Genomic DNA, 15,896 nt, shown 5'->3' with positions numbered 1-15,896 from the left:
AAAAATCATACCAATGTGAATGGGGGTGGGAGGCACGGAGTGGACAACCAGAGCTGACCTGTAGACAATTGGACATCCCCTTATAGAAAGGTCACACGGAAGAGATGAGCCAGTCAACATGCAGTATAGCACCAATGAAACACACAACTTTCTTTCAGTTTTTTAATGCCCCCAACCCATTCCCCTATTTTGCCAAAAATAAGACAGTGTCTTATATTTATTCTTGCTCCCAAAGATGCGCTAGGTCTTATTTTCAGGGAATGTCTTTTTTCCCCCCCATGTACCAGTGACCAGGCTATGGAGGCTGCTGAAAAGGAACAGCCCCCATGCATACATCACAGTATTGCTCTGGCCCATTGCCATCGACTGGAAAGCTGTAGTAGAACAACAGCACCCAGCAACCACAGGGCATTGGGATGTCTTATTTTTACATGAAGAAGAATATGGTACACATTTATTGTTTATTTTTTATTAAAAGAGGCCTCACACTTCCTGTCTGCTCTCGCTGCACTGGGGACAACAATGAGCTGCGCGGCACTGCCCACTACTACAGTCCAGAGTACAGAGTTATAGTAGCTTCGGGGGGGCTTATTTTCAGGGAGGTCTTATTTTGGGGGTGCTTATATTTCAGGGAGAGGCAAAATTGTAAGTAGGTCTTATTTTTGGGGGATGTCTTACTTTAGGGGAAATAGCGTATCATGACCTCAATTTTACCTTACAAATCTGGCTAGACGAGAACCTGTACACTGCTACAGATAAGAGCCCACAACACAGGGAATCCAGGACAAATAAATGCCTCTTGAGCAATAATGAGAATAGAGATACCAGGAGGATAAGGGGAAAGTGGGGGGATAAAGAAGGAATCGCTCACAAGAATCGACATATAACCCACTTCCAGGGGGATGAACAACAGAAAAAGTGGGTGAAAGGAGACATTGTTAAGATATGAAAATAAAAATATATAATTTATTGAGGGTTCATGAGGGATGGAGGGGAAAAATGAAGAGCTGATATCAAGGGCTAAAGTAGAAAGAAAATGCTTTGAAAATGATGATGGCAACATATGTACAAATGTGCTTGACACAATGGATGAATGTATGGATTGTGATAAGAGGTGTAAGAGCCCCTAATAAAGGTATTTAATAGAAAAGTAAAAAAATGATGGCCAGTGTGCATATTCAGTAGTAAGTTCCACAAGTGGTGTCCAAATTGATCTTATGGCTACTGTAGTAAGGGACACCAGTTTTGGCCAACACGGGGTAGTACTCTATTGCAGATTTCATCAAGACCAGGCAGTGGTTGGCAAGGATGGCCACTTTCCCTTTGCCTTGTTGGATCATCTTCTTAGTCTGCTCTAACCCACCAGTATTGTCCACTTGATGTAATGCGTTGGGACCTAGAGTTGATAGACTTGAGCAAAGTTTTAATCTTTTTAGCAGCCACCATCATGCGGTCTTATGGGTGTGACAGTCCCCAGCCAAAAGCAACTGCCAAGATAGTCAACATACCTTAAAGCGGAGGAACCAAGAACAAATTCAAGCCTCAAGTTGCCATACTGAATGATTCTATGGGCAGGAAACAGCAAAAGAAGATGGAAAAATGCTCAACGCTACTGTCTCAAATGAACTAGTTGACATTGAACCATGTCAAGGGGTACAGATGAAGAACACCAATTGAAATGCTTCAACTAGTTGATGCTGCTCTGCAAGTACTCCTTCACCCAGCCCAGGACATTTGGAAGACATTTCCCTGGCCAACTGACTGGAAAAGATCCATACTTGTACCCATTCCAAAAAAAGGTGGCCCAACAAAGCATGGAAAGTATTGAAAAATATTATAAGTATCACATGCACACACTTTTGCTGAAGATCATCAGCGATGGTTGCAGTAGTACATGGTCAGGGAGCTGCCAGTGATTTAAGCCAGATTCCGAAGAGAAAGTGAAACAAGAGATACCATTGTTGGCATCAGCTCGACCTTGGCTGAAAGCAGAGAAGGCCAGAAAGGATCACAGGTTCCACTGTGAGGAGAAGGTGGAGCAGACCGAAGCATTGGTATTTTCAATTCCCTCCTATGCTGTGGAAGTTGGATATGGAATAAGGAAAAGCAGAGAAGAACTGATGCACTTGAATTTTGGTGTTGGAAAAGAATAGTGGACATTGAAATTACTGCTTCAAATGTATCAGGAATTGTTATTGATTTTTGTTGATTATTTTTTAAATAATTAAATCATGTCATTGGGGGCTTATACAACTCTTATCACAATCCACACATACATCCATTGTGTCAAGCACTTTTGTACATTTGTTTCCCTCATCATTCTCAAAAGATTTGCTTGAGCCCTTGGTATCAGCTCCTTATATTTTCTCCTCCCTCCATGCTACCCCCATGAACCCTTGATAATTTATATTATTATTATTTTATGCAGATAGAAAAGTCACATGTCATTTACTTGAATAGTTGGACCATCTCATAAACAGCTGCACAATCATCACCACAATCAGTTCCACAACATTTTCTTCCTTCCTGCACCCGCTTCTACCAGCTCCCCATCCCCCTCCAACTTCTCGCACCCAGCACACTGCCAATAAGACATTAATCCAGTTACTATCTCTACAGATCCACCCAGCCTGGATTTCATATAGCAGAAACCACACATATGCACCAAAAAAAGAGACAATACAATAAACAAAGAAAACAAACAAACAAACCAGAGGAAAACCTCGACCAAAAAGAAAGCAGGAAACATCAAAAACCAGAAAAATTTAAAATGGGTCAAAATGGAAATCAAATGGCAAGGTGTTCTATTTTAACCTACTGACTTTACCATAATGGAATTTACAGTGTTATCTCTCTCTGGTAACAGGGCCATTCACATCCTTAACTAGGATCACAGGGCCTTAATCCATGTGAAGATCCAGCAAATGGATTTGGGGCACCCACTGTCACTCAGAGCCTTCTGCAAACCAGGTGTCCACAATTTAAGCCAGATATCATTTCCTCCTTTAGACTTGGAGTATATTATTTACAATCATTGGATCCAATAGGCCAGTGTGCTTCTCCCATGTAGATTTACTTGATGCCTCACGTAGGTGTTCGGTTGCTTGTTTTCAGATAAGCTGTTAAAACCCCAGACACTATTTTTTTTTAACAATTGGGCACTATCTACTTTCTTCACCACACTTTGCTTTAGCACCCATATCATCAGTTCTGTCTTTGTGAGGGTGAACTTTGAACAGGGCCATGTCACAAGGACTAATTGTTCTTAGATGGGGCGTGGGGTTAATAATTAACTGTGAGCCTATTTTGAACTTGTGGGATACAATTTGATCTCTTCAAGGCTTGTCAGTATTTTCAGTTTATTTATTTATTTTAAGGAAGAACCAGAACAAACCAGCAATATTGGTTCCATTACTGGCACAGCACCAGTCTAAGCATTAAAAGCTTTCTCCAATCTGTTTATAGAAAGTATGACCTATTCCAAATCGTGTGTGAGCTACAGAAATTGTTCTCCATCTCCCTTTCTTGTTCTGTGATATTGCATCCATTTTTGCACAAACACTGAGCTGCTTAGTTCAAACTCCAGCCCTAGTCATCTGTGAAAAACTTCTCAATGGAGGGAACTCCCACCACTCCTTTGCTTTGTAAAATAGGATTGATGAAGAAGTATCTCTTCAACATGTTGCATGTCTCTGATTTGATCATGAGTTTGGCATCAGATTTACTGTAGTTCACCTTGAGGGAGTGGATGCCAACCCACGATTACCTGGATGCCTCCTGCCGACACTCATTGCTCATCACTCCATCTGGGATTGTTCTCGGCTCCTTATGCTTCACTGTTGTCTGCCACATTTGCTATTAGGTTAGTCAAACAGTTTTATAATAAAGCACAAAACTATTATCCATTTAAATAAAGTGATATTCCCCCAAGAGCAGGAAGGGTGGTGAATTAAAGAAAGATATCCAGGTCCTAAATCTTGGAGCCTGTTGATGTTAGTTTATTTATCAAACAGGATTTGTAGGTGTAATTAAGTTAAAGATCTTAAAATGGGACTCGAATATAAGCGCAGATGTGAGGATGGCCCAGGAGGAGATGGTGTCTTGTTCTGTTGCACACAGGGTAGCTGTGAGTGGGAACCAGCCCACCAGCACCTAACAGCAACAACAAGAGGAGATTTTCCTGGTTCATCAGAATGAGTCCCAAATGCAATTACAGGAGTCCTTAAGAGAGAGGAGGCAGGAAATCCATGACACAGAAAAAGGCAATAGGACCAGTGCAACAAAATATTACACCTCTGACTTTGAAGGTGCAGAAAGGGCCAAAGAAGCAAAACAAACAAACAAACAAAAAAAACCCGCCAGAAGTACAGCACTATCTGAGGGTCATTGAGTCAATTCCACCCTATAGCAACCCTATAGGACAGACTGTAAACCTTTACTGCAGACACCTGACTTTCCTCCTAGGGAATGGGCTGGCTTTTCCTCCTTGAAAAATATTACATGAATTCGTTACTCTCAGGTTCCAGTTGGCAGCAAAGAATCAAGAAGAAATGCACAATAGGGTGAATGCTACCCTTTGACAAACCCCCAAGACCCAGAGAGCCTCTCTAAAGTCCACACTGAGAGTCCTCAAAACAATCAGAGCTCCCCATTGGGGCTGGACTGATAAGGGGAGATATGTGGGCAGGAATTGGCCATCTAAACCCCCTCTCACTCAAGAGTGCCTAAGGTAAGGATCGGTGGCATAGGCTGCTTAGTGTCTATCCAATATCCATCGTCCCTTTCTTTTTAAAAGAATCCCAATATTTTTCTTAGAGGAGAATGCGCCCATTTAAATGACTACATTTCTCATGTTCCTTTGACCCTTTCAAGACATAATTACTTTCTGCTTTAAATATCTTGTTGATATTGTGTGTTTTCAGGAATGTAAGCTGTTTGAAAAGAAATAGACAAAATGTTTTTGGGTGAGCATAGAATGTTGTACAACTAGTGGGATACATATGTCTCGAAGAGGGACCAACAGAAACCATTAGAAGGGAGGATTTGAACCACAACATTGTGGTTAACAGTTCAACACTTAACTTACTACACCACCAGGGCTCCTTTTAGAAACTTTTATTTTATGTTTTTTAAAAAAGGAAAATGTTACCTCAGAGCCTCCAGAGGGAGCTTGGACCTGAAAGCACTTTATACCCATTCAGTGGAATTAATTTCTGACTTCTGATCTTCAGAATGGTAGGAGATTAATGGAGTGTTATTTCAAGCCACCAAGTTTGTGGCACAGCAGTCACAGGAAACTAAAACAGAAGTGCAGAGGGCATGGACAGGCACTGATGGAATAAGGATGGTAGACTAAATAAAAGCTCCAAACTCATCTTCATCTCCAAAATGCATGACACAAAGAAGAGATAAAGTGCAGGAATCCCCAACTTTTTGAAAGTTCACTTTATGTCTCTTTGCTATTACAAAACACCTTCGTTAAGACCTGTTTTGTTAACCAAAGAACACTTGAGGGGATTTCACAGAGGCAAAATAAGCCTTCAGCATTTGCTTTGCAGCAGGCTGACAATACTTATGTGACCTGAGGGACAAATACTGGCCACATACATGCTTTTTTTAACCTCTGAGAGTTAGTGGGACACTACCCCACTTTTGATGTATGCTACCTTCTGATGGGGTCCTGTGTGATTGCATGAATCTGAAGAAATGGATCTCATCCCAAACTAATTCCAGCACCAAAGATCTCCTCCCTCTGAAGCCACCCCTCCCCCTTTTGGGGATATATGTGTCTCACTAATTGCACACAAATCAAGGTTACCTAAAGAGTTTTTTTCACTTCATTCAAAATAGCTAGCATTCCTGAAAATACACGGCTTCAACAGAACATTTAAAACAATACCACTTAATTTTGCCCCCTATGTCAAACCTGTAATCTATATATTTAATTCAATGTATATATTTAATTCAATATACATATATGTATTTAATTAAAAGATCATTTTGTTGGGGACTCCTTTGTTTGTTTTTTGGGAACTCATACAATTCTTGTTACAATCCACGCATCAATTTCATCAGACATGTTTGTACGTATGATGCCTTCATTCTTTTCTAGGCATTTCGTTTCCATTGGGCCCTTGGTATCAGCTCCTCTTTTTCCTTCCCTCCCTCGCCACCCTCATACATCCTTCAAAGATTATAAATTGTTATTTTCATATCTTACACCAAATGCTGCCTCCCTTCCCCCATTTTGTCTGTTGTTCCTCCCCCTGGAGAGGGGTGTATGTCATTGTGATCCCTTCTCCATTCCCCTTTTCTGCACCCGACCCCCCCACCCTCTACCCTTCTGATATCGCTATTCCCACTCCTCTTCCTGGATTCCATGTGTCGTGATCCCCCACCTCTTATCTAAACCTGTGTACATGTTCCAGTCTAGTCTGTACTGGGAAGCAGACCTGGGGTCATGATAGTGAGGAGTGAGGAAGCCACAGGAACCAGAGGAAAATAGTGTGTTTCATTGATGCTTTACTGCACCCTGGTTGACTCATTCCTTTCCTCTGGTCCTTCTCTGGGGGGATTGTTTCATTGTCTACAGATGGGCTTTGGGTATCTGCTCCAGCCCCACCTCGTTCTCAACGATATGTTTGTTTGTTTGTTTTTGTGTCTTCTGATGCTTATTACCCGGTCCGATGGCTTCTCTATGATCACACCAGCAGCGTGCTCTTCCATGTGCGCCAGATGCTGTATCTTTTTATAGCCAGGCACCATCCACCTTTTCCCCCACATTTGCTTATGCACCCGTTTTTGTCTTCAGCGATTGTGTCCAGAGGGTGAGCATCTCAGAATGCAAATTTGTTAGAACAAAGTAGTCTTGTATTGAGTGAGGATACAACTGAGTCTTGAAAAGAGCTAAGGAGACAGCACATATCCCTAGCAACAAGAGTAGCATCAGCAATTATCTTCTCTCAGGATGACACTGCACATACAGAGTTCTACTTCACCTCAGCTGTGAGTTTATCATATTCTTGCTTTTACTATGTGTTCAGTGTTGTTATAGTATATGGATATGTATAATTGGGGTTTCTAGGAATGGTGTTAAAATCTAATAGAATTAATGGTCATTGCTTCTTCAATTGACTTGCAGAGGGTTCCATAATAATGCTCTGCTATCAGGTAGTGGGGTAAACTTGTATTTGAAATAATGATGTTAAAGAGGCTGGAAATGCTTTAAAGTGTCATTTGAGGCCTCAGTTCTGAGGAATTTCTGGAGGGTAAAAGATAGATTAAATCCACGGACCTAGAAATAGCAAAGGCAACACTATTCTTTCACTCAGGTGAAAGAGTTCCTACTCCTGTGAGCAGCTCACCCAGAACTATGTTTTCTTCTTATATTTAAAAAATGTACCCTGAGGTGTTTCAAGCTCGAGTTGATTTAGAGTTGTTGTTGTTTTTTGAATGCCCAAAAGTACTTTGTGTGGAAGCCAAGGAATGACCGAGTGCATCGAATTCTTTTCACCTCTGTGGTATTTCTTGAAGTCATGACTTTGTACATTGCAATAGGCTGTCTGTAAACAGGTGCCTTGTACAAATGATCTTCTCATTAATAACTCATTTTTACAAGACAAGCAATCTTTGAATTGGGAGAGTGGGAACTGACTGCGAATATGTAGACCATCAAAAGCTCTCCCAGTTTACCTGTTTTAGGATGCCAGGACACCTCTAAAAGAAATTTTCCTCATTGGAGGCCTTGAGAGTCATTAGAAGCCATTGCCCATGCAGGGCTCACTCAGTCTGTCACTGAGAGGGAGCAGGGGTCACAGCTCTCTATGAATCCACCTGTTTCAGATCAGTAATCTGTGGATTTGTTTCTCTTTTCATTGATCTCCTTCTTTGACAACTGAATATTTAATATTAATTCATAACGTCTGTAAGAGCTTGACTCCTCCCCACCTGACTGCTTCACTACAAGTTGTAGAAATACCATCAAAAGAGAAGAGACTGCTGACACCAAAGAAGCATGTCTCAGTGTGATCCAAGGATTGCAAATTTTAAAAATCCTAGAACAGAGGAGGGAAATGTAGATTATGTAGGAAAGCGAAGGTCCAAAATCCACTTGCAAAGAGCTCCTTGGAATATCCTCAGACCATTGACTAGGGATGTGGAAAACCCTGCCCACAGGCAGAGTACATCAGAAAAAGAATTGTTGCAGATACAGTTATAATAAAATTTAATATCTAGTTATTTGTTCCCCCTTCAAACCCCTTCTTAGTTTGTTCTTTTCAATTTTTCTGCTTTATTTTGGATTGGGAAAAAAACAAACAAAACAGGGAACCAATGTAAATGAACAAGTTGTATAGAAATAGTTAAATGAAAACTTAAATGTCTGTATATACTTCTGCTGAGAATACAATAAAACGTTTTTATATAAAAAGCAGAGAGAATAGGCTATCCGTGTATTAGTGGCGTGTTTTCAGCAATCAGAAGATGCTGAGAGTTTCTTTAAATTGGGTTGGCTCTGGCTGAGGCATGTAGGGAGGAGTCAACATCACTGGGGGGAAAAATAAGCTACTAATCAGGGATACAAAGGGCAGTATTGTGAGAGAAGCTCAGGAAATTTAGTCCCGGTGTAATTAATCCACATTCACTTCCAGGAAAGGAAGACAGTCCTGGAATCCCTACAAAAGGAAGCTAGTAGCTGGATTCAACTAAATGGCAGTGGATTAGTGTCCGGGGAAGAGTTGAATCTTCGAAGTTTGTGCTTTGCATTCAAAGCAAAGAATGAGAACACTTAAAGAATGGAAAGACTATTACTTACCTATTTCTGAACAACACACCGGAGCAAACCTTCATAGTTTAAAACAATCACCATGCCCTATCTTTAAATTTCTGGGTATAATTCTTTTATGAAGAGCCCAGGAAGGTTATTGCCCTCTTGCAGATAGTGTCAAACATAACCAATCTTGACAGGGATGTCTGGGTAGAAACCTTTTGAGCAAACGTAGGAATAGTTTAGTGTATTGTTGGAAGTAACTGAGGACATTTTCTTTATTTATCTATTTATTTTACAGTTTTATTGGCACAAAATTCATATAACATATTGATCTATCATTCAATCCTATCAAGAACAATTGTACAATATTTACCACAATCAATTTTAGACCATTTTCTCCCCCACCCCGAAAAAAAAACCAAACCTAGTGATTAATCACGTTTAAAATGGATTGTGCAATCACATTCTGTTCTAGAGCTCCCTCCCCCTCCTGCCTTCAGTGTTTACTCCTGAGATCTCCTCCCTCTCCCCACTTTCCCTTACGTAACCCTAGGTCCTTTATAGGTCCTGGCATCAGTTATCATCTGTGTGCATCCACTCCTTCTGGGATTCACACACAGGTAAACCAAAAGAAGCAGTAAAGAACAAAAATGAAATAATGTGGTAAGGATAAAAGGACAGTCATCTAATGACAAAAAAACAAACACCGAGTAAGAATGAAACTACCACCATCAATATTTTAAAAGCCAGCGAAGAAACAGTTGCATTGGAACAAGCAACAGATCTGTGCACCTAGAACAACATCAGGTCTGATCTAGACTAGAGGCAAGTCCACTGACCAAGTGTCATGTTTGACCAGCAGCATCAGGATTACAACGATCTGTGCTTGACAGTAAGGCGGTTCCAAACCTTTGCCTCTGACCAGAGGGACCCACAGTGGCTTAACCTGAGTAGAGAGCCTAAAGATGAGTTTTTGGTTCCCACTGTCCTCCAAAGCCTTCCACAATTGGGTGTTCAAAATTTTAGCTCTGATACTTTCCACTGATAATTTTGCTATAGTCATCTTTGCATCACAAAAACTGGTGTGCTTCATCCATGTGGACTTCGTTGACTCCTCGCTTAGATCGCTGCTTGTTGAACTAAATACAAGTTTGTAAGACCCCAGACAGTATACCTTTTGATAGCCAGGCACCGTTTGCTCTCTTCACCACAATTTGCTGTTGCACCCTTATATTCAGTGATCTTTCATGAAGGTGTGTGTTGAGCAGGGCCATGTTATCAGAATTAACTCTTCTTGGATTAGAGTTAAAGTTATGTAAGAGCCCAGAATCCATCTGTTTGTCCATGGAATATGCAGGTTTACGTTGGTGGTCATCTTATGACAAACTAAACCCCCATCTGACCAGCTACACCAGCACCAGCAACAAACCAACCAGGAAATAAACAACCAAAGAGGGGAAAAGAAAAAAAAAGATGAAGCCAGAAAGACAAAAACCCATATAAACAAAAAAGAACAACATTGTCCATCAACCCTCGAAGGTATAAGACAATTGTACTGATGCCATCAATGGTCCCATAGACACTGACAGCGTGAGGAGTCTACGCCAGTCCAGATCCACCTTGAGCGGCTGCCCATGAGCTGTTGTCCTACACAGTTCCATGTCCTGTCCTATTGAGCTCTGTTTACTCTAAGTATGGGTCTTGCTGCCACAAGAAACTTCCTGCATCAGTTCTTCAAGTGCAAATCCCTACCCAATAGATCAAAACCTGTCATGCCATTGGAGGTGGGCATCAATTCTGGGTCACTTACTATTGGACACCACCCACGTCAAGGGTTCTCTCAACATTCATTGATGTCCAGGGCAGCCACTTTCTGCTCCCTCTCCCATCAGAGTACCCCAGTCCTCAGTCCAAGGGTGCAGGCTGCTTCATTCTGCCTGGCCTCTATGTTAAGTCCTTCTGGTGTAGCACCTGCATTGTGCCATAGGGCCTGTATGGTCAGAGTAAGACACTTTAGAAAACATAGCAAGCATTTACATCTTTTGTGTGAATGACTAGAGGCACTGGGTCAAACAGGTAGACAACACTTCACGTCCGTACAGACTCAACAACACTCTTCATCAGAGGGGCAGAGGAGTTTAAAACCACCAGTCTAGCAGCCTACGGCCAAACCTATGTCACCAAGACTCCTCCCTAACAATAGCAGAGGCACTCAAGCCTAGACCTGGGAGGGGGATTTGGTTTGTTCTTCAGGCATTGTGTCTGCCTCATGACATCTTACTGGAATCAGAACAATCAGGTTTTCTGCAGCCTGGAGACTTTAAGCCCAAAGCAAGTTATGCAGAGCAAAAAGGAAAAAGATGACAGGTGAATGAATGTTTGTCCGAAATGCTTGATAATTGTCTGGGTGACTCAGAGCCTGGTGAAAGTGTAACAGAAGAGCAAGTACAATTCTTGTCTTGAAACAGATTCTGAAATACTGTAGACAGACACAAGGATGCTCGAATAGAGATAAACCAAAGCAACTTCTAGTTCAGGGCTTTGTGGCTTAGTTGGTGAAAGCACCTGTCTAGTAAACAGGAGATCCTGGGTTCAAGTCCCAGCAAAGCCTTCCTTTACTTACCTCATTGAGCAAGCAAATGCTTGCTTAAAATCAAACCTGTACAGATTTAGCTTTTACTTCTTTCCACCAAAGCCCTTTGCCCTTGGAGCAGCAGTCACGAAATCAGATTAAATATCACCTTCTCAAATCTTCATGAAGAAGTCACCGGAAGACTTAAGTTGCGCCTAAGTCACGCTTTTTCCAATGTCCTCATATGTATGCGAAAGTTAGACCATGAATCAAGAACACTGAAGCAGCATTCATTCATTTGAATCATGGTGCTGCGGAAGACAATTGACTATATTCTGCGTAAGGAACGCACTCGCCCTCTGGAGCTGTTGGGTAGTGTCGGGCCGCGAACCGCAAGGTTGACGCTGGCGGTTCATGCTCACCAGCTGCTCCTGGAGATCAAGAAGAGGCTGTCTGCCCAGTCAACATCGACAGCTTTGAAAACCACGCACGCTGTGGGTCAGAATCGACTCGGTGGCAGTGGGATGTGCACAGAACACAAGCAAATCGGTCTTGGAAGGACAGCCAGATTCCTGAGAAGCAAGGGTGACAAGGTGCATCTCATGAGCTTTGGACATGTTATCAGGAAGCACCGGGTCAGAAGGATCCCAGCGTAAGCATTGCCTATTGAACCACACTTCCTTATGGATTGGAGCCCCTGACTTAATCCAATTCCTGGCAATGTGGGATGAATAGGCTGAGGAGAGACAGGAGAAAGCATGGCAGAGGGCCATTCCTGGAGGCGAACAGAGATCAGCAAAATTGCTAAAAGGAGCGTGGAATGAGGAGCTACCTCAGTCTCACTGGGTGGGGCCAAGACAGTTCAGGTTTCAAAGAGTTACAGCTTCTCCAGCTCAGTTCTGGTGTGTGGACTGCCATTCAATGGGACTAGGAGGGTGCTGTCCAAGAGAAACAAACCTAAGTGTGTTTGTTAAGTCCATCCATTGGTGGTATGTCTGCTACAGCTACACTAAGTCACTAAGACAGTTGTCATGATGCAAATACTACAAGCAGGCTGCTTTAAAAACCAATTCTTTTTTTAAAAAATCATTTTATTGGGCGCTCGTAAAACTCTTATTACAATTCATACATACATCCATTGTGCCAAACACATTTGTACATTTGTTGCCATCATCATTCTGAAAATATTTGCTTTCTGCTTGAGCCCTTGGTATCAGCTCCTCATTTCCCCTCCCTCCCCGCTCCCCCTCCCTCATGAACCCTTGATGATTTGTAAATTATTATTATTATTTTGTCATACATTACCCACTCCTTTCACCCAATTTTCTGCTGTCCATCCCCCAGGGAGGAGGTTATATGTAGATCCTTGTAATTGATTCCCCCTTTCCACACTACCCTCTCTCCACCCTCCCAGTATCACCACTGAAAACCAATTCTTAAAAAAATAAAATAAAAACAAAAGGTATTTTCTCACAGGTTTGGAAGTTAAACAACTGGATTCACGTCATGGCTTTAGGTTCCAGAAGTTTTTAGTTGCTGCTTGCATTCTCTGGCATCTGCCTTCCTCCACATGAGTGTCCGTATCTATTTTTCTCATTTTTATAACTTGAGAGTTATGTGTTTTAGGACCCACTCTTTTATTGAATAAGTATAACAAAACCTTATTTCTTTTTTAAAAAATCCTTATTTCTAAAGAAGATGCTATAAGGGGCCAGGACTTGAAACGTATTTTGAAGGGTAGCAATTCTATCCATAACAGAGACTCAAATTGAATTACCAGGTGAAAGGTGTCTAGATATCTAATATGATATCCTACACTGTGTATGTTTACCAGCAAATAAGATGTTATAGGAAAAAATTGTGTAATTGAAGATATAAACTAAAAATTAAAAACAAAATGGTATTTTCTCACAATTTTTTTAGTCCTGTTCTTTCTCTTCTCTACTTTAAGGACTTTAATTATGCTTCCTTTAAGGTCCAGGATTCACTGATACTTTATTCTTATTACCAAAAATAACAAAACACCCGAACCAAAACCAACACGTTTTCTGTTTCACTTTGGAAAACTTTTTTGGTTATGTCTGGGCGGCTTCAGGAATGGCCCTCTGCCATGCTTTCTCCTGTCTCTCCTCAGTCTATCCATCCCACATTGCCAGGAATTGGATTAAGTCAGGGGCTCCAATCCATAAGGAAGGGTGGTTCAATAGGCAATGCTTACGCTGGGATCCTTCTGACCCGGTGCTTCCTGATAACATGTCCAAAGCTCATGACATGCACCTTGTCACCCTTGCTTCTCAGGAATCTGGCTGTCCTTCCAAGACCGATTTGCTTGTGTTCTGGCCCACATCCCACTGCTACCGAGTCGATTCAGACCCAGAGCGTGCGTGGTTTTCAAAGCTGTCGATGTTGACTGGGCAGACAGCCTCTTCTTGATCTCCAGTAGCCACAGGTGAGCATGAACCACCAGCGTCAACCTTGGGGTTCGCGGCCCAACACTACCCAACAGCTCCAGCAGGGGGAGTGCGTTCCTTACGCAGAATATAGTCAATAGCCTTCCGCAGCACCATGATTCAAATACATGAATGCTGCTTCAGTGTTCTTGATTCATGGTCTAACTTTCGCATACATATGAGGACATTGGAAAAAGCGTGACTTAGGCGCAACTTAAGTCTTCCGGTGACTTCTTCATGAAGATTTGAGAAGGTGATATTTAATCTGATTTCGTGACTGCTGCTCCAAGGGCAAAGGGCTTTGGTGGAAAGAAGTAAAAGCTAAATCTGTACAGGTTTGATTTTAAGCAAGCATTTGCTTGCTCAATGAGGTAAGTAAAGGAAGGCTTTGCTGGGACTTGAACCCAGGATCTCCTGTTTACTAGACAGGTGCTTTCACCAACTAAGCCACAAAGCCCTGAACTAGAAGTTGCTTTGGTTTATCTCTATTCGAGCATCCTTGTGTCTGTCTACAGTATTTCAGAATCTGTTTCAAGACAAGAATTGTACTTGCTCTTCTGTTACACTTTCACCAGGCTCTGAGTCACCCAGACAATTATCAAGCATTTCGGACAAACATTCATTCACCTGTCATCTTTTTCCTTTTTGCTCTGCATAACTTGCTTTGGGCTTAAAGTCTCCAGGCTGCAGAAAACCTGATTGTTCTGATTCCAGTAAGATGTCATGAGGCAGACACAATGCCTGAAGAACAAACCAAATCCCCCTCCCAGGTCTAGGCTTGAGTGCCTCTGCTATTGTTAGGGAGGAGTCTTGGTGACATAGGTTTGGCCGTAGGCTGCTAGACTGGTGGTTTTAAACTCCTCTGCCCCTCTGATGAAGAGTGTTGTTGAGTCTGTACGGACGTGAAGTGTTGTCTACCTGATTGACCCAGTGCCTCTAGTCATTCACACAAAAGATGTAAATGTTTGCTATGTTTTCTAAAGTGTCTTACTCTGACCATACAGGCCCATGGCACAATGCAGATGCTACACCAGAAGGACTTAACATAGAGGCCAGGCAGAATGAAGCAGCCTGCACCCTTGGACTGAGGACTGGGGTACTCTGATGGGAGAGGGAGCAGAAAGTGGCTGCCCTGGACATCAATGAATGTTGAGAGAACCCTTGACGTGGGTGGTGTCCAATAGTAAGTGACCCAGAATTGATGCCCACCTCGCAATGGCATGACAGTTTTTGATCTATTGGGTAGGGATTTGCACTTGAAGAACTGATGCAGGAAGTTTCTTGTGGCAGCAAGACCCATACTTAGAGTAAACAGAGCTCAATAGGACAGGACATGGAACTGTGTAGGACAACAGCTCATGGGCAGCCGCTCAAGGTGGATCTGGACTGGCGTAGACTCCTCACGCTGTCAGTGTCTATGGGACCATTGATGGCATCAGTGCAATTGTCTTATACCTTCGAGGGTTGATGGACAATGTTGTTCTTTTTTGTTTATATGGGTTTTTGTCTTTCTGGCTTCATCTTTTTTTTTCTTTTCCCCTCTTTGTTTGTTTATTTCCTGGTTGGTTTGTTGCTGGTGCTGGTGTAGCTGGTCAGATGGGGGTTGAGTTTGTCATAAGATGACCACCAACGTAAACCTGCATATTCCATGGACAAACAGATGGATTCTGGGCTCTTACATAACTTTAACTCTAATCCAAGAAGAGTTAATTCTGATAACATGGCCCTGCTCAACACACACCTTCATGAAAGATCACTGAATACAAGGGTGCAACAGCAGAGTGTGGTGAAGAGAGCAAACGGTGCCTGGCTATCAAAAGGTATACTGTCTGGGGTCTTACAAACTTGTATTTAGTTCAACAAGCAGCGATCTAAGCGAGGAGTCAACGAAGTCCACATGGATGAAGCACACCAGTTTTTGTGATGCAAAGATGACTATAGCAAAATTATCAGAGGAAAGTATCAGAGCTAAAATTGTGAACACCCAATTTGTAGAAGGCTGTAGAGGACAGTGGGAACCCAAAACCCATCTGTAGGCCCTCTACTCAGGTTAAGCCACTGTGGGTCCCTCTGGTCAGAGACAAAGGTTTGGAACAGCCTTACTGTC

At 42.2% G+C, this 15,896-nt stretch overlaps 3 non-coding genes across 3 annotated transcripts; 1 reads left to right on the top strand and 2 right to left on the bottom strand.

The window, feature by feature from the left end:
• Positions 1-276: 276 nt before the first annotated feature.
• On the bottom strand, positions 277-410 carry LOC142437926 (small nucleolar RNA SNORA84). The gene has a single exon (XR_012782425.1). It is a non-coding gene; the product is annotated as a small nucleolar RNA SNORA84 (small nucleolar RNA).
• Positions 411-11,304: 10,894 nt separating this feature from the next.
• On the top strand, positions 11,305-11,378 carry TRNAT-AGU (transfer RNA threonine (anticodon AGU)). Its single transcript has one exon. It is a non-coding gene; the product is annotated as a tRNA-Thr (tRNA).
• Positions 11,379-14,172: 2,794 nt separating this feature from the next.
• On the bottom strand, positions 14,173-14,246 carry TRNAT-AGU (transfer RNA threonine (anticodon AGU)). The gene has a single exon. It is a non-coding gene; the product is annotated as a tRNA-Thr (tRNA).
• Between the last annotated feature and the right edge of the window lie 1,650 nt (positions 14,247-15,896).

The sequence above is a fragment of the Tenrec ecaudatus genome, chromosome 1, assembly GCF_050624435.1.
Source record: "Tenrec ecaudatus isolate mTenEca1 chromosome 1, mTenEca1.hap1, whole genome shotgun sequence".
Taxonomy (NCBI): domain Eukaryota; kingdom Metazoa; phylum Chordata; class Mammalia; order Afrosoricida; family Tenrecidae; genus Tenrec; species Tenrec ecaudatus.
Note: the sequence above shows the minus strand (reverse complement) of the source record. Positions and strands in the feature narration are given on the sequence as shown.